This window comes from Solanum tuberosum, unplaced genomic scaffold (assembly GCF_000226075.1).
Source record: "Solanum tuberosum cultivar DM 1-3 516 R44 unplaced genomic scaffold, SolTub_3.0 scf00053, whole genome shotgun sequence".
Classification (NCBI taxonomy): Eukaryota; Viridiplantae; Streptophyta; class Magnoliopsida; order Solanales; family Solanaceae; genus Solanum; species Solanum tuberosum.
In genome coordinates this window covers 2,136,649-2,153,996 of record NW_006238979.1, presented here as the reverse complement: position 1 = coordinate 2,153,996, position 17,348 = coordinate 2,136,649, and positions in this window count along the sequence as shown.

The window sequence follows — 17,348 nt, the reverse complement described above, 5'->3', positions numbered from 1 at the left end:
TCCGGTCGGAGACTTTAGTTTAGGGCTTCTCATGTTCTCTGCTATCTAGTGCAAAGGGGACCGCAATCGCGAGTCCCTTAGCGCATTTGTGTTATTGAGGTGGCATGCTTACTTCGTTCGCGAACCTAGGTAGTTTAATGGGCCGCGTTCGCAGTGTAAATTTGGGGATTCTTCCCATTTTTTACTCAATTGAAGCTTAGGAGAGGTAATCTTGGGAGCTTTGATTGAGTAAACTCGTGTGGGTAAGCTTCTCCTATCAATTCCTTATCGATTTCTTCAATTTTTATCTTCCAAAAACATCTTTAAATCATAATCTCAATATGGGTTTTGTCATGATCCAGGGGTACCCCCTAGACGTAACATGGCATACAAGACCCCGAGAGGCCTCATATAGGCCACTTAGCTTTCATAACATAAGATAATAGAAATGAGCGAAAATTTAAACCATTTTTCAACAACATGCATAATATAAGGAAATCATGGGAACATCTAAAACACACATGACTTCAAACAAGGAGTAAATCACGAGGAGACTCATTACCTCAAGCTAGAGTAGAAGGAAAATATGAGGATATCGGGACTTCATATCGGCCTTGGCCTCCAAGTAGCACGATCAACTAAATGATTCCTCCATAAAACTTTCATGGAAGCAACTTCCTTGTTTCTCAACTTCTTAACTTGCCGGTATAAGATCTCAACCGGTACCTCTTCATAAGAGAGACTTTCATCAACCCCCAAGCCTTCTAGGGGAACTATGGATGTCGGATCTCTGACACACTTCTTAAGCACAGAGACATGGAACACTGGATGCACCGTTGCCAAATCATTCGGCAAATCAAGCTCATAAGCAACCTTACCAACACGTATCAAAATTTGATACGAGCCTATGTATTGGGTACTAAGATTCCCTTTCTTCCCAAATCTCATCACACCCTTCATGGGTGAGATTTTCAAGTAGACCCAATTACTAACCTCAAACTCAAGGTCTCTTTTTCTAACGTCGGCATAGGACTTTTGTCGACTTTGGGCTATTCTCAACCTCTCTCTAATAAGCCAGACTTTCTCCATAGCCTCAAGAATTAATTCAGGTCCTATCAAGGCAACTTCACCCACCTCAAACCACCTTATAGGAGATCTACACCTCCTACCATAAAGAGCTTCAAAGAGAGCCATACCAATACTAGAATGGTAGCTATTATTATAAGCGAACTTTATCAATGGCAAGTGATCATCCCAATTTCCCTTGAAATCGATGACACATGCTCTCAACATGTCCTCTAAAGCTTGGATCATTCGCTCTGCTTTCCCATTGGTTTATGGGTGAAAATCCGTGCTAAGCTTCACTTTAGTTCCAAAACCCTTTTGGAATGACTTCCAAAACTAAGAAGTAAACTTTGTGCCTCTATCGGAGATAATGGACAAGGGAACACCATGCAACCTTACTATTTCCCTCAAATATAACTTAGCATACTCTTCCGCCACATAATAAAATTTGACGGGAATGAAATGGGTCAATTTCGTCATTCGGTCTACTATGACCCAAATCGATCATATTGTCATCGAGTACGTGGCAACCTTACTATGAAGTCCATATTCAAGTCTTCCCACTTCCAAGTAGGAATGCTAATGTCTTGGGATAAACCTCCCAATTTCTGATGCTCAACTTTCACTTGTTGGCAATTTGGACACTTAGCCACAAATCCCCGTAATATCCTTCTTCATCCTATTCCACCAATAGACCTCCCGCAAGTCACGATACATCTTGGTGGCTCCTAGGTGAATGGAATAACGAGAACTATAGGCTTCTGTCAAGATTTGTTCCCTTAAGTCATCAACATTTGGAACACATAATCGACCTTGGTATCTAAGTACCCCATCTCCCCCTTGGGAGAAAGCCTCAACGGACTTCTTGAGCACCATTTCTTTCAATATTACCAAAGTCAGATCTAGACATTGCTTAGCTTTCACATCACTCACAAAAGACGATTTGGAACCATTATGAACCGTAACACTACCCTTGGTGGAATCCATCAACCGAACACCCAAACGGGCCAATCTATGTACATCTCGTACCAATTCTTTCTTATCGTCATCAATGAACACAATTACGAACATATCAAGGTATTGTCTAAACACCCGATTCATCAAATCCATGAATGCCACCAGAGCATTAGTCAAACCAAACGACATTACCAAAAACTCATAATGACCATACTGGGTTATAAAAGCCATTTTCAGAATATCATCCTCTCTCACCCTCAATTGGTGATAACCCAATCTAAGGTCAATCTTAGAGAAATAACTCGCTCCCTGAAGTTGGTCAAACAAATCATTTATCCATGGAAGAGGATACTTATTCTTAATGGTCACCTTGTTCAATTGTCGATAGTCAATACACCTTCGGAGTGAACCATCCTTCTTCTTAACAAACAACACTAGAGCAGCCTATGAAGAGATACTTGGTCCGATGAAACCCTTATCCAACAAATCTTTCAATTGATCCTTTAATTCATTAAGTTCTAATATAGCCATTCTATAAGGAGGAATAGAAATAGGCTGCGTATCTGGAATAAGGTCAATACAAAAATCTATTTCCATTTCTGGAGAAATACCGGGTAGATCATCTAAGAACACTTTCGGATACTCATTAACAAAAGGGACCGATTCAAGACTAGGGGTTTCGGAATCCAAATCCCTCACCCTAACTAGATGGTACAAGCAACCCTTAGAAATCATCTTTCTAGCTTTAAGATAAGAAATGAACCGACATTTCGGCATAGAATTCCCCCATTCCACTCTAGGATAGGTTCTTTCGAGAACTGAAACTTGACTACTCGAGTTCTACAATCAATAGAAGTATAAGAAGAGTGCAACCAATCTATCCCAAGGATGACATAAAAATCTAGCATATCAAGCTCTTCCAAGTCAACAAGAGTAACTCTATGGGATAAGGAGACGAAACACTTTCTATATTCCCTCTCAGCGAACACAGAATCACCAACAAAAGTAGAGACATAAAAAGGTTCTAACAACATTTCGGGAAGTACATCAAATCTCACAGCCACATATGGCGTCACAAAAGACAAAATATCACCGGGATTAAGTAAAGCAAATACATCTAGGTGGAAGACTTTAAGCATACCGGTAACCACATCCGGAGAAACCTCTTGCTCACCACGAGTCTGAAGTGTATAAAACCTATTTTGCTTAGGAGCATTAGTAACCGAACCACTTAGACCGGATGAGGGATATGGTTGAGCCTTTCGACGACTATCTCCCTCATTTTTAGCAACTGAAGGGCAATGCCTTATCTTGTGGTCTGTCTTACCACAACCAAAACAAGCATTAAAATCCGCTAGACATTCGCCCATATACTTTCTTCCACACTTACCACAATCTTGACAAGGAGGTCCATTACCACCTCCTTGAGACTTAGGGCTAGACACCCTCTCTTTGTTGAACTTAGGAGCATTAGAGGAACCTTGCCCGAAAAAACCTTCGTCGATACTTAGGACGACCATGTCCATTAGACCTAGCATAAGAGAAATTACCATCACCGGTTCTAAGCCTCTTGTTCTCCCTAGACCTCTCTTTAAGTTTCTCTTCTTCAATTTGTTGAGCATGAGTCATAAGACGAGCAATATCCATATCATGAACAAGCATAATTGTACGACACTCTTTCACCACCAATTCGGACACACCCGAAATGAACTTTCTCAACCTTGCCCTAGAGTCGACAACTATAGAAGGAGCATACATGGACAATTGAGTGAACCTCAAAGCATATTCCTTCACACTCATATTTCCTTGTCGGAGATTGATGAACTTAAGCACTTTTGCCTCCCTCATCTCAAGAGGAAAGAACCTATCAAGAAAAGCGGACTTGAACCTTTCCCATTCTAGGGGACCCGCATCTACCGGTCTTGCTTCCTTCCATTGGTTAAGCCAAATTTGAGCAATCCCCTTAAGTTGATAAGCGGCTAATTCCGCCTTTTTTGCCGGAGTCACTCCCATAATAGTCAAGATCTTATAAACCTCATCAATGAACTCTTGAGGATCTCCCCCAAACATAGAACCGTAGAATTCCAGAGGTTTTATCGTAGTGAAGTCCCTTACTCTTGATGCCGTCGTACCCATATTTGGGTTCACGGGGTTCACAACCTCCCTATTGGCTTGGGCCGTCACGGCTCGAGCCAACACTTGAAAAATGGTCCTAAACTCCGCATTAGTCACTTGGTCGGCCAAAGGGTCAACTGGAGCTTGAGGAAGAGCTCGTTGGTTAATCTCTTCTCCCTCGGTCCTTCTTGCAAAAGCCCTTCTTGTAGTCATATCTTGTAGACCATCGTGTAAGGATTAAGAGAAAGACCTTATAGAGTTAAACTCTATCGCACAACTTAGAGAAATGAAGAAGTGAAGGTTCCTAAGCATCTAATAACTTCTGATTCATAAATGTGGCACACTTCACACTTCTGAACAAGACTCTACTAGACGTGGTTTTGAGACATCCTAGAACCATTCTAAACCTTGTGCTCTGATTACCAAGTTTGTCACGACCCAAGGCTTCCCCTAGATGTAACATGGCATACAAGACCCCGAGAGGCCTCATATAAGCCACTTAGCTTTCATAACATAAGATAATATAAATGAGCGGAAATTTAAAACATTTTTCAACCAACATCAAAGTTTTATATCAAAAAGCGCAAGTCTATTACACTTTGTCTCAAACCATCTAAAACATGAATATCTTGGGACACAGCCCATACAATAGTGTTTAAAACATAAAATGAAAGAACATAAGAGAAATGGTGGCCAAATCCTCGAATGCTATGAGGACTCACCAATCTTCAAGTCTTGCTCTATTAAGGTCCTAGCCACGGGGATGAGAGTCAATACCGTCGGACCCTAAATTTGTATAAGAAATGTTGTCAAGTGTATGCGTTAGTACAAGAATGTACTAAATATGATAACTTGCATAAACAACAACATAAACATAAGAGTTAGACAATATAAGTCATTAGCATAATCAATGCACATAATAGATAACATCAACATATAAGGGATACTTCTCAAGTAACCTCAAAGAAATACTTAGCCAAGACATGGGTAATCCTCTACTAGTCTTATTCATCATATAAGGTAACCTTATCCATCATCCAAGCTCATCACCTATCATAATATATAATTAGCTTATCTTTTATAGACATGGGTACACGCCGCTTGCCTTTCTATAAAGGCTAAGGGTGGTTGCCTCTTTCCTTGCTTACATGGTCACGGGTCTTTTCCTCCATGTCCAAAATATGGGATCACGGGTATTCGCCTCCATGCCCAACATCATATGACACGGGTATTCGCCTCCACATCATTCTATAAGGAATAATAGTTATTCGCCTCCATGTCCTTTCACATTAAGGGATCATGGGTATTTTGGATCCATGTCCAATATTAGAGGTTCTTTCTTCCGTCGAGGATGATGAAACTGAGAGATAACATTCAAGGTTTTAAGAGATTGGAGGGTGAACCCATCCATGAAACGTGGTTGAGGTTTAAGAAACTCCTACTTCAATGCTTGACTCACGGGCAACGAAACGATTTGCTACTCCAATATTTTTATCGGAGTCTTGATTTGGTAAATAAAGGAGTGGCTGATCAATTGGTTCAAGGGGGATAATGTTGCAATCATTTGTGGTGGCTTCATTTCTTCTTGATGACATGACGAAAATAAATCAAGCTTGGTACACTCAAGAAGATCAAGTTTCGCCTTTTTGTTTTATAATGACTCAAGAGCAACTTGATAAGGAAAGAGAGAGGGATGAGAATATCATGAAGATGTTAGCCCAAATGGAACTACTACAAGCACATGTGTTAGAGAATGTGAAAAAGTCCAAGGGAACAAGTGGAGTGTTTAGAGTTAAGGAGGGTTCTTCCTCGGGCTAATTCAAAGCCGGGGGAGAATCAAGGTTGGAATTCCAATAGATATACAGAGGGTTTCCACCCACGCTATTTACAGCGGGGTGGGAATCAAGGTTGGAACTATGACAAAGAAGAAGAGAAAAGAAGATACTATCAAGAATGAGCTGAGCAAAGTGATTATTGGAGAAGAGAGGATGATCATGAAGAAGACCACACTCAATCGAGTGAGATCCCAAAGTTGAAAGGGAGTGCAAGTAGTACCCGGGTGGACGATTTGTTGTCGTGCATGCTTGACAAAGTTGAAGGTTGGGATGATTTTTTAAATGGGATGAAAGCCAATTTTTCGTCATTGAACAATAAAGTGAACTCTCACACAAATGCAATCAAGCTACTTGAAGGTCAGTTGAGTTTACTTTTAGCATAATTGGAACAAAATATGACGAGGGAAAATGGTGATAAAGGTCTAGTTGTGGTTACACGTAGTGGAAAGGTAGCGGTAGGTGATGTGACGGGTAATGACGAAGCTCAAGCTCATGAAGAAGACAAAGGTATTGAGGAAGAATAAATACTCATCCAACAAAGCATTGCCAAAGGGTCACAAAAAGATGTGGAAAAAAGCAATCCAATCTCAAAAATAGTGCAACCTCTACCTAAAATACCTCCTCCATTTCCCCAACGCCTCAAGAAGAAGAACGAGGATGAGAAGTTCAAGAAGTTTTTATCAATGTTCAAGACCTTATCGATTAATTTCCCTCTAGTGGAGGAATTGTTGGAGATGCCGAGTTATGCCATGTTTATGAAGGAGTTAGTCACAAAAAAAAAGCTTGGACTTTGAAACCATCGAAGTTTCTCATAATTGTAGCACAATTATGACTAATGAGATGATCAAAAAGAAAGAAGATCATGGAGCTTTCACCATCCCTTGCACCATCGGCATGCTCCAATTTGCCAAGGCCCTATGTGATTTAGGAGCAAGCATCAACCAAATGACATAGGCAATCTATAAACAACTTGGGTTTGGTGAACCAAAATCCACAACAATGAGACTCTTGATGACAAACCAATCAATTAAACACCCCGTGGGGATACTATATGACATCTTAGTAAAGGTTGACTGATTTATTTTCCCGACTGATTTTGTCTTTCTTGATTGCGAGATCGATCCTGAAATTCCCATTATTTTGAGAAGACCATTCTTGGCAACCGGGAGATAGTTGGTGGATGTTGAAAGTGGGCAACTGAAGTTCCGGGTGAACAAAGATGAAGTAACCTTTAATGTGTGTAAGTCAATGAAGCACCCAAGCGATATTCACGTGGTCTCTACTATTGATGTTATTGATGAGGCGGTGGCTAGTGTGAGCCATTTGATGTGTATGAGTGAACCACTTGAGGCCGTTCTTGCTAACTATGATGAGTTTGAAGTTCAAAGCTACGAATAGGTAGTGGCTTCTCTTTCGGGCTTGGGGGAATATTCAAAGACTCCATTGAAGCTGGACATTGATCTAAAAAATTGAGAAAGTCCCCCCGCAATGCCATCAATAGAGGAACAACCGAAGCTTAAGTTGAAATAAAACCTTACCTGTAATCATTGCAGCTGATTTACTTGAATGGCAAGTAAAATTGCTTCTTGAGGTGTTGAGAAGACATATCAAAGCTATAGGTTGGACTATCGCTGACATAGTGGGCATTTCTCCTGGCAGTTGTACTCACAAAATTCAGCTTGATAGTGAATGTAAATCGAGTGTTGAACATTAGCGTAGATTAAACCCACCAATTCAAGAGGTGGTAAAAAAGAGATAATAAAGTGATTGGATGCAGGTGTGATCTACCCTATTGCGGATAGCAAGTGGGTAAGTCTGGTACAATGTGTACCAAAAAAGGGAGGCATTACAGTAGTCCCAAATGAAAAAGGGGATCTTGTGTCTATGAGACCGGTATCCGAATGGCGAGTATGCATGGATTACCAGAAGTTAAACTCGTGGACCGAAAAAAATCACTTTCCCATGCCTTTTATGGATCAAATGCTAGATCAACTTTTAGAATGATGATGGTATTGCTTTTTTGATGGGTACTCCAATTATAATCAAATCTTCATTGCTCCAGAAGACCAAGAGAAAACCACTTTCACCTGCCAATATGGAACTTTTGCTTTCAAACGGATGCCGTTCGGGTTATGTAATGCTCCGGCAAAGTTTCAACGTTGCATGCTATCTATTTTCGCTGACATGGTGGAAGATTCAGTGGAAGTCTTCATGGATGACTTCTCGGTCGTGGGTGATACTTTTGAAGCATGTTTAGCACACTTGGGATAGGTTCTTCAAAGATGTGTGGAGACAAATTTGATCCTAAATTGGGAAAAATGCCACTTCATTGTTAGGGAAGGTATAGTTATTGGTCACAAAAAAAGCTGGAGGTTGATAAAGCAAAGATTGAAGTGATTGAGAACATGCCCCAATTTCTTGGGGCCTGCCAGCTTTTACCAGAGGTTCATCAAAGACTTCTCAAAAATTGCACACCCTTTATGCAAACTTTTGGAGAAAGATGTGAAATTCAACTTTGATGATGCGTGTATTAAGGCCTTCTAGTGTTTGAAAGAAAAATTGATCTCCACCTCGGTTATCATTAGTCATGATTGGTCAGAACCCTTCGAAGTGATGTGTGATGCAACTGGCATGACATTAGGTGTCGTGTTGGGGGCAAAAACGCAACAATTATTTCATCCCATTTACTATGCAAGAAAAACTCTGAATGGTGCTCAACGTAACTACACAATTACATAACAAGAATTACTTGCGGTGTTATATGCGTTTGAGAAATTTTGGGCATACTTGCTAGGTACTAAAGTGGTTGTTCACACTGATCATGTTGCCCTGCGTTATTTGATGGTAAAGAAGGATGCCAAGCCAAGATTGATAAGGTGGGTGCTATTGTTGCAAGAATTTGACTTTGAAGTCAAAGATAGAAGAGGTTGTGAAAATCAAGTGGCTGACCTCTTATCAAGATTAGAATGCAAGGAAAATGACGAGATGGAGGTAGACATAAATGATTCCTTTCGTGATGAACATGTATTCATGGTGACTCTACAACAAACTTTTTGGTATGCTGATTTTGCTAACTATCTAATGTGTGGGCTGATACCGGAAGAACTGGACTTCTATCAACAAAAGAGGTTTTTTTCGATGTCGAGAAATACTTTTGGGATGAATCGTACTTATTTAGAGAGTGTGCATACCATATCATTTGAAGATGTGTACCGGAAGAGGAATTCAATGAAATTCTCCATGCTTGTCATTCTTCACTGGTTGGGGGTAATCATGGTAGAGTGCATACAACTGCTAAAATCCTCCAAAGTGGTTACTATTGGCCATCCCTTTACAAAGATGCCCATGAATTTTTTAAGAAATGTACACAATGTCAAAGACAAGGTGGAGTATCCAGAAGACATGAGCTTCCTCTGAAACCTATTTTGGAAGTTGAACTATTTGATGTTTGGGGAATAGATTTCATGGGTCCATTTGTGAGTTCGTTTGGTAATAAGTACATTTTGGTGGCAATAGACAATGTTTCCAAATGAGTGGAAATTGTGGCACTACCAAACAATAAAGGAAGAAGTGTCGTTCAGTTCATATTTGCTAGGTTCGACACTCCTCGGGCTATTATTAGTGATGGCGGATCTCATTTTTGCAATAGGCTTTTTGCATCCGCATTGAGAAAATATGGGGCGAGACATAAAGTAGCAACGCCATATCACCCTCAAACGAGTGGCCAACTAGAAGTTTCAAATAGGGAGATCAAGAATATATTGGCTAAGACCGTAAGTGCAAATAAGACTGATTGGTCTCGAAAGTTAAATGATGCTTTGTGGGCATATCACACCGCCTACAAGACATCAATCGGTATGTCTCTATATCAACTAGTCTTTGGGAAATCTTGCCATTTACCGGTTGAATTAGAACACAAAGCATTATGGGCGTTAAAAGCTCTGAATTTGGACTGAGCAAGAACTTCAAAAGAAAGAGTAGATCAGCTCAATGAATTGGATAAATTCAGGTTTAGGGCCTATGAAAGTTCAGCCCTCTACAAGGAAAAGATGAAGAAGTGGCATGATTCTAGAATCCTTAGGAGAGAATTCCGAGTTGGAGACTGGTGTTGCTGTATAATTCTCGACTAAGACTCTTTCCGGGAAAGCTCAAATCCAAATGGTCAGGCCCATTTCGAGTAACACGGGTGTTCACTAATGGAGCAATTGAAGTCGAAGGTAAAGAAGGGCCTACCTTCAAAGTGAATGGGCAACACTTGAAACTATACTTTGGAGAATACCATGAAATTTCTGTGGTTGAAGTGATGTATTTTGTAAGATGTTTGAGAGCATTTCCACTTCGTGCCACGACGTTAAATAAGACACTTCTTGGGAGGCAACCCATGTGTTAGTGTTTTGAATAATGTGTGCTGAATGTGCAGGTGTAGGCGATGTAGTAAGGAAAAACTCCCTCAGCGAGTCACCGAGCCAGTTCGGCGATTACGCATTTGTTCGCATTTCTAGTGCCAACAGTGGGCTGAGACACTAGAACATTAGGCGGAAAGTTTGTACCACTTGGCGATTCGCCGAAGTGATTAGGCGACCCGACTTTTACGCCTTTTTGCATTATCCCTAACAACCCAGCCTCTTGGATCATTCGGTGAGGTTTCAAGTCCTTCAGGCGATACGCCGATGTATTCGATGAACCCTCTCTTGTCCGCCTTCTTGCCCCTGCATGGACTAATTGCACACTGGAAACTTCAGCGAACTCCAGACCATTGGGCGAATCGCCAAGCAGTTCGGTGACTCCAACAAGTTTTCGCTAAATAGGCACCTAGTGAAGATCCCTTGTCACCCTACTCTGTATGTTTAAGTGCTAGTAGTTTACCTTTGTTTTTGTTATTGTTTGTTCTCTATTCACATTGGGGACAATGTTGGATGCTTTTGGTGGGGGGTGGTAGGTGTTTAGTTATTGAGTGATTTGTTCTCTTGAAAGTTATTTAAGTATCGATTATGATCAATATCGATGACTTGAATAGTGCTCCTTATTGAACGAAATGCATGTGCGGCTACGATGAGGCTAAATGAAGTTACATAGACAATATGTTGACTTTTTGCATCTCGTTGTGACTAGCCGGTTATCGAATGGAGTCTATTGTAATGAACATTGAACACTAGCTCAAATGAGTCTCGTTTGATATTGGTGCCAATGCCTTGTGTCATGAGTTTACCTTGAACCATGTGTGATGACACCTAGAATTTACCTCGTTGGTCCGGTTGACTAAGTGATGCAAGCTCTTGAAATGATCTTAGGCAACAATTTTGAAGAGTGAAACAATCCGACAATATACCTCTTTTTCTGGCCAACCTTGTGAGATGTGTGAACCTTGCTTGAACCCCCTTTGAGCTGTATCCTTTTCTTGGAAGAAACTTGAGCATTTGTGACCCGTCTTTATCCATTCACCCATAATCCTCATGAAGTGTGGTTTGATTGAATAGCCAACTTCGGCCAAAAGCCTAAGATGGGGGTGTTGTGAAAAGAGAAGGTAAATCATGGAGTGTGAAGAATTCCCCTTTGAGCAAATGGTTTTGAAAAAGATGGAAACCCTTCTTATTTAAAAAAGAAGAAGAAATAAAGAAAATGAAAAAGAATGAACAAGTTGTGGAATAAAGTTGTAAAAATTGCAAAAAGAAATGGGGGTATCCGGTAGTCCATGTGTAATTGAATAATAGGGTGAATTTTGAGCATGATTAAAATGTTGAAGAAAAGGAAGAAAGTGATGTTCAGACCACATTTCATGAGGGTAGTAGCCATTGAGCCTAAATGACCACACCTTTACACTCAGCCCCGTTACAAGCCTTGAAAGACTTTTGTGATCTTGAGTGAGCTGAAACGAATGTTGATTTCAAAATAAGGGCAAACTTATGGGTGAAGTCATGCGTGTATTCATATTTGTGAGTGTGAGAGTTGTATGTGATTCCGGATCTATAAATGGTTGAAGAATAGTGTGTGAATATGGAATTATCTTTGTTGTGAGGGCATTTGGGTACCTTTGTTGAGCTTGAACTTGCATTTGAAGCAAGTATTGTGAACTTGAACATCTTTGATAATGTTTAGTCACAACTTGAATCTTTGAGTGGACAATTGATCCTTGCATGAGTAAGTTAAGTCTTGTTGTGTGCATTCATGATTGAGTCTTTTGTAGCACTGTTTGAGACATCCTTTTTGAACTGCTGAACTTGAATTTTACTTGAGGACAAACAAAAGTTTAAGTTGGGGGTGTTGATGAGTCTGAGATTTGGACTCATTTAAGGCTTGGTTTACATAGGTTTAGTGTCCTCAAAATGCTAAAATTTGTGCCACGAACTGATGAAAAATCCTTGAATTTCAAGTTATGGGTTGAGGAAAGGACGTTTGGTGAGTCGCCGAATGGTCGGCGAAGCCCGACTTTCCTCACCGATTGTCCTAAAAAAGCCATACCTCAGATTAGTATAAAGTGATTTTTGGAAAAGAGAGAAAGTATTCAGAAATTGTGAGAAACAAAAGATAGAGAGCAAAAACATAGCTATTGTTGATTTTGAGTAATTTTAGCAAGCTTTTTCAATTGGGTATTGTAATAGAGAAGATATTATTCATTTTAGACTTTCAATTTTCACATACCCAACTATGGAACATGTAGTAAGCATCAAATTTCATCTTTTTACGATGATTGGCTAAAACCCCAATCTTAGGGGATTGACAATGTAACCAATTGTTGCGTTTGACTTAATGGGTGTTAGTAATTATCAATTTTTGATGTTAATTTGAAGTGGGTCTGAGTTATTACTGTGGTTTAACTCCTAAATTGTATGTTTAGTGCACTATACCTTAGGGTTTTATGCTTGATTGAGAGAGAAGTGTAGAGCTAAGGTAGTAACTCGGTATCCATAGCTAGTGGGTCATGACGGTTTCAGCTTGAGAAAGTGAAACTCAAGACTCATCCTTTGTATCTAGCTCGAGAGAGTAGATTTGATGAGATTGTGGGCTGGTCATCTTATGGAATGTGTTGAGATTCGAAAGAACTCAGTGGAAATAAGGCAATTGTTCAAGAGAAAAGTGCCTTACCTACAGTCCATTCTACCCATGACAAATTAACATTGTTGGTAGTGATTTGCACCTGTTGAGTTAAACTTCGCAGTTGGTTAGTCAATTCCCCAAGCGTTTTCTCCCTATTTGATTATTCCTTGTTGATTATTGAAATACTTTTGCAGACTAAACACCGCTCGTTTGGAATTGTGATTAAATCTTCGAGTTTGGTTCTTAGTTTCCTAAAACTTTTATTCATTCAGCTACAAAAGTCACCATTATAACTTCATAGTCGAACTCAAAATAGAACTACTCTCTGTGGGATCGACCCCAACTCATTTAGTTGGGTTTTATACTGATTTACACTCATTGAACACCTAGAATTAGATGAGGTGTGCTTGCAATGTAAAATCACTCCATGGATGGAAGGAATCCATGGATGAAAAGCCATCATACCTTGATTACAAAGCCCACAAATGCTTGAGGAATGGAGACTTGAACTTGACCCTAGCTTTAACTCTTCCTTCTTCTTCAAGTTCTAGAGAGAGAAACATTTGAGAGAAGAACTTTGGGATTTCTTTTGGGTTTTGGAAATAATGATTTGAATGGATGAGTTTTGGGTTTAAAATGACTTATATAGGGGTCCTAGGCTTGGGTAAAATGACGTAGTATATGAACTAATTAATTAGGAAAAGACCAAACTACCCCTGAACTAACTGTCAATTGTCATCAACCTACCAACCGACAGACCCAGTCGACGGACCGTGGTCTGACCCACGGCCCATCCTGGTGGACCGTGGTTGGTGGTCAGAGACTTTTGGCCAATTGAAGGTCCAATTGTGGTTCTGCCTTGCAGAACTTCAGAGGGACCAATCCACGAACCCACCAACTGTCCGTGACCCACACCACGGGCCGTGGTTGGCCCTCGTGGATGGCACCTGGGAGTTATGAATTTTTCTAGGCTTTCCTCTTTTGAATCCGGGGTGTTACAGGTTTTCCTCGTAAGTTGAAAAAATTAGTAAATTCTTGATTTGGAGCTTATTCCTTGCTTGTTTTTGATGGAGTTTTCAATCACGAATTCCTCTTGACTTGTAGAATTTGTTTTTCTAATAAAAATCTAATTTTTACCCTTCCGTTTTGCAATTAGATTTTTGGACTATTTTATCCCTGGTTCATAATTTATCGATATAAGTATCGTTGGGCTCCTTTTGATGAATCATTTCCATTCTTGAAAGTTGGGCATCATTTCAGAGATTGTTTGGTAGAAGGAAGGCTCTGATAGAGTTGTTTGGATGAAGTTTCGGCCTTCGATGTAGGTTTGGTTATTCCTCTTTTGGACTTAGATGGGTAGTTAATCTTGTTTAGGGAGTCAATTGTGCAATGAGTTAGAATATGATTTTAGAGATTGGTAAGTGTTGACTTTCTTTTTTAGCCCGTGTGAGGCTTATTTGTGATGCTTAACATGTGTGGAGGCTTCATGTGATACCCTTCACTACTTTTAAGAACTTGTGATATTTGAGAATTGGCCCAAGAGAGAGGTTGTGTTGCGTATTTTAATATGTTGATATTGGGATGCCCGAATTATCATCTTAAAATGAAAGAAATGCTTTCTAAGTGGTAAAGGTTAATGCCAAATGAATTCTTTTACTATTTCCTATCCTTGTTAAATTTATTATGTCTTTGTATTGTATGGGTTGTGATGAATTCATACTCATTCATCATACCATTATTCACAGGATTTCGAGGAAATTGGAAATATACTATTTTTGAGAAGGAAAATGAGACACCTTACATTTATCCTTGACCACGAGCTAGGTGGCACATTGATGAGATATTGATATTTCGAGATTGGTATATAGACTGCGAATTCCCAATGAGTCCTTGTCTGGAAGCTAAAACTCGGCAAGGTGTATACGACAAGTTGTGCGATAGCCTTGATTCCCCTATGTCATTTTATTATCTCATTACATTGACAAGCTTTGTTGTGTTCAGTAACTTGCTTATATGTAGATATGAGTATTATTTGTACCTTTATGTGCTTACCTTATTCACTATATAAATTGACGGCACCTATGCCAAAATGAGACTTTTCTATATGCAGATGGAAGTGTTTCATAGTTTATTTCTTAAGTTTGATTATTTGCTTATACTTGATGTACCGTGAGTTCTCGGTATTTTCAATGTATTATACTTGAAGTTTGCATGCGTCTTAAGCATTTTGTTATTAGATGTGATGGTATTTTGGTATGATTTTTGCAGGAAATAGGTTTGGAGCAGTTAGAGTTGAACGTAGCTGCAACAACATGAAAATGGCAACAGACGATCCCACCTATGAGTCGTCGTTCACTTGACGAGCCATAGGTGGAGGCGTGGGTGAAATGTTTAAGGAAGTCAGACTAAGTGTCGAACCACAGAAGCCACTGACGGGCCGTGAGTCCATTGACGGACAATCGTTGATTGGTCGTCGGTGACTTCAGAAAGCTGAGTTCCAGTACTAGAATCACGAATGTACAGAACGGACCGTGCTTAGACTTACGGGCCATGGGTCATGAATGTCGATTGAAGACCAATAATTTTTGTCAACTGCTGAGCAACGGTGGAAGACCACGAACCGTCATTCGTGTGACAGACTATAGGGGTCAAGTCGTCGATGAAGCTGCCCAAACTAGATTTTCATACACTTCATTTTCCTAGTTGGTTTAGGATATAGTTTCTATAAATATTAGTTGTATTTTTTCGTTTTTGGGTTGTTAGACCTTTTGGGACACTTTATTTTGGCTTTGACAATTATTTTGCGAACACTTTCAGCATTTAGTTCTTAAAGTTGGTTTATGCAATGTGCTTTTTATTTTCAATTCAAGATTTCGGATTCCATATATTCTAATTGTAAGTTCATGATTTCTATTTCAAAACCTAATATGAATGGTGATACTTCAAGCATGAATACGTAAATCTACAACTAGGGTTGTGGGAACCATGGGTAATTAAAAATGTAAAACCAACAATTAAGTAATTCTTGAATAGTGTTTATGCATATATTGTTAATCCTTTCATTTTGAATGCTTTTTAATGTTGTCCAACGTTAGAACTCTCCTCATTCCTACTTGTCGGACCAAGGAAGTAATGAATGAAAAAGGGATTGAACAACTGAGATTTAGACGTGATAATCCACTATCTAATAGCATGACCCATCTACCGCGAGGGCTAATCTGGGGCTAAGGGTAAGGGTTAGTAAAGCATACACCCGTAAATAGACCAAGTTGTGTGGTGAAATTACCTACTTGGAGGACCAATCACTTTGGAGATACATAGCTTACCAACCTTGCATGTTAAACAGTACGATAAAGTTACTACTATTGGGATTACTATGTTAACAACTTGCGAGGAACACATGTTCCCTAGTTTTCATATCATATTGAGATTACAAACTACGAATTGTGATTACCTGTTACTACAAATAAATCAACTGCTACTTTTTTTTACAAATCCCCCATTTTTATGGAAGTAATTTGACTAAAAGTAAATAACCATAAATTAGCCTAAGTCCAGACCATATTCCTCATGGGATCGACCCTATAGTAAAGTTAGGTTCTTTATTTGACAACGACCGCTTATACTTCTTTAGAGAGGTGTAATTTGGGAGTATATCAAATTTTGGAGCCGCAACCGAGGAATACGGCTTTTAGATTATACTAATTTCGTTATTGAACTTTAGTAAAGTATTTCCTAATTTTATGTTTTGTTTTGTTTTTGTTTTTATAACAGGTCTTATTTCTAGTGTATGCCAAGTACATAGAGTCAAGGCCATCCACCGACTCCTTACGATCCTGAATTAAGAAGAACATCTAGAAGGATAGTTGGAAGAGGGTTAAATCTCGAGGTTCAAAATGATCCAATTGGAGTGGGTCAAGGGGATGGAGCTGGTTCACAACCTCCTAGAGTCTTGGATGTGCCTGGACATGTTTAGTGTAATCCACAAGTTGAAAATGCTAAAGAAGTGCAAAATCAGCCAACACCGAATGTCTGCAACAACTACAAGGTTGATCATAATGTTGTGGGATCGACCGGTGATATAATTGTCCCTCGACTACCTCCCGGACATACATTTGTGGGGACCAACAATTTGATACAAATGCTTACATTTGGAGGGTTATATGCTGGGTTAACTTCGGAGGATCCATATGCTCACATGAGCAAAGTGAAGAGTGTCTGCTTGAGTAGTGTGGGGAGACCAAATTTAGACATAGACGCGATCGGCTTAAGGGTGTTTGCACTTTCATTGACATATGATGCTACAATATGGCTATCTGAATTGCCATATAACTTAATCACGAATTGGGATGGGCTGCACAG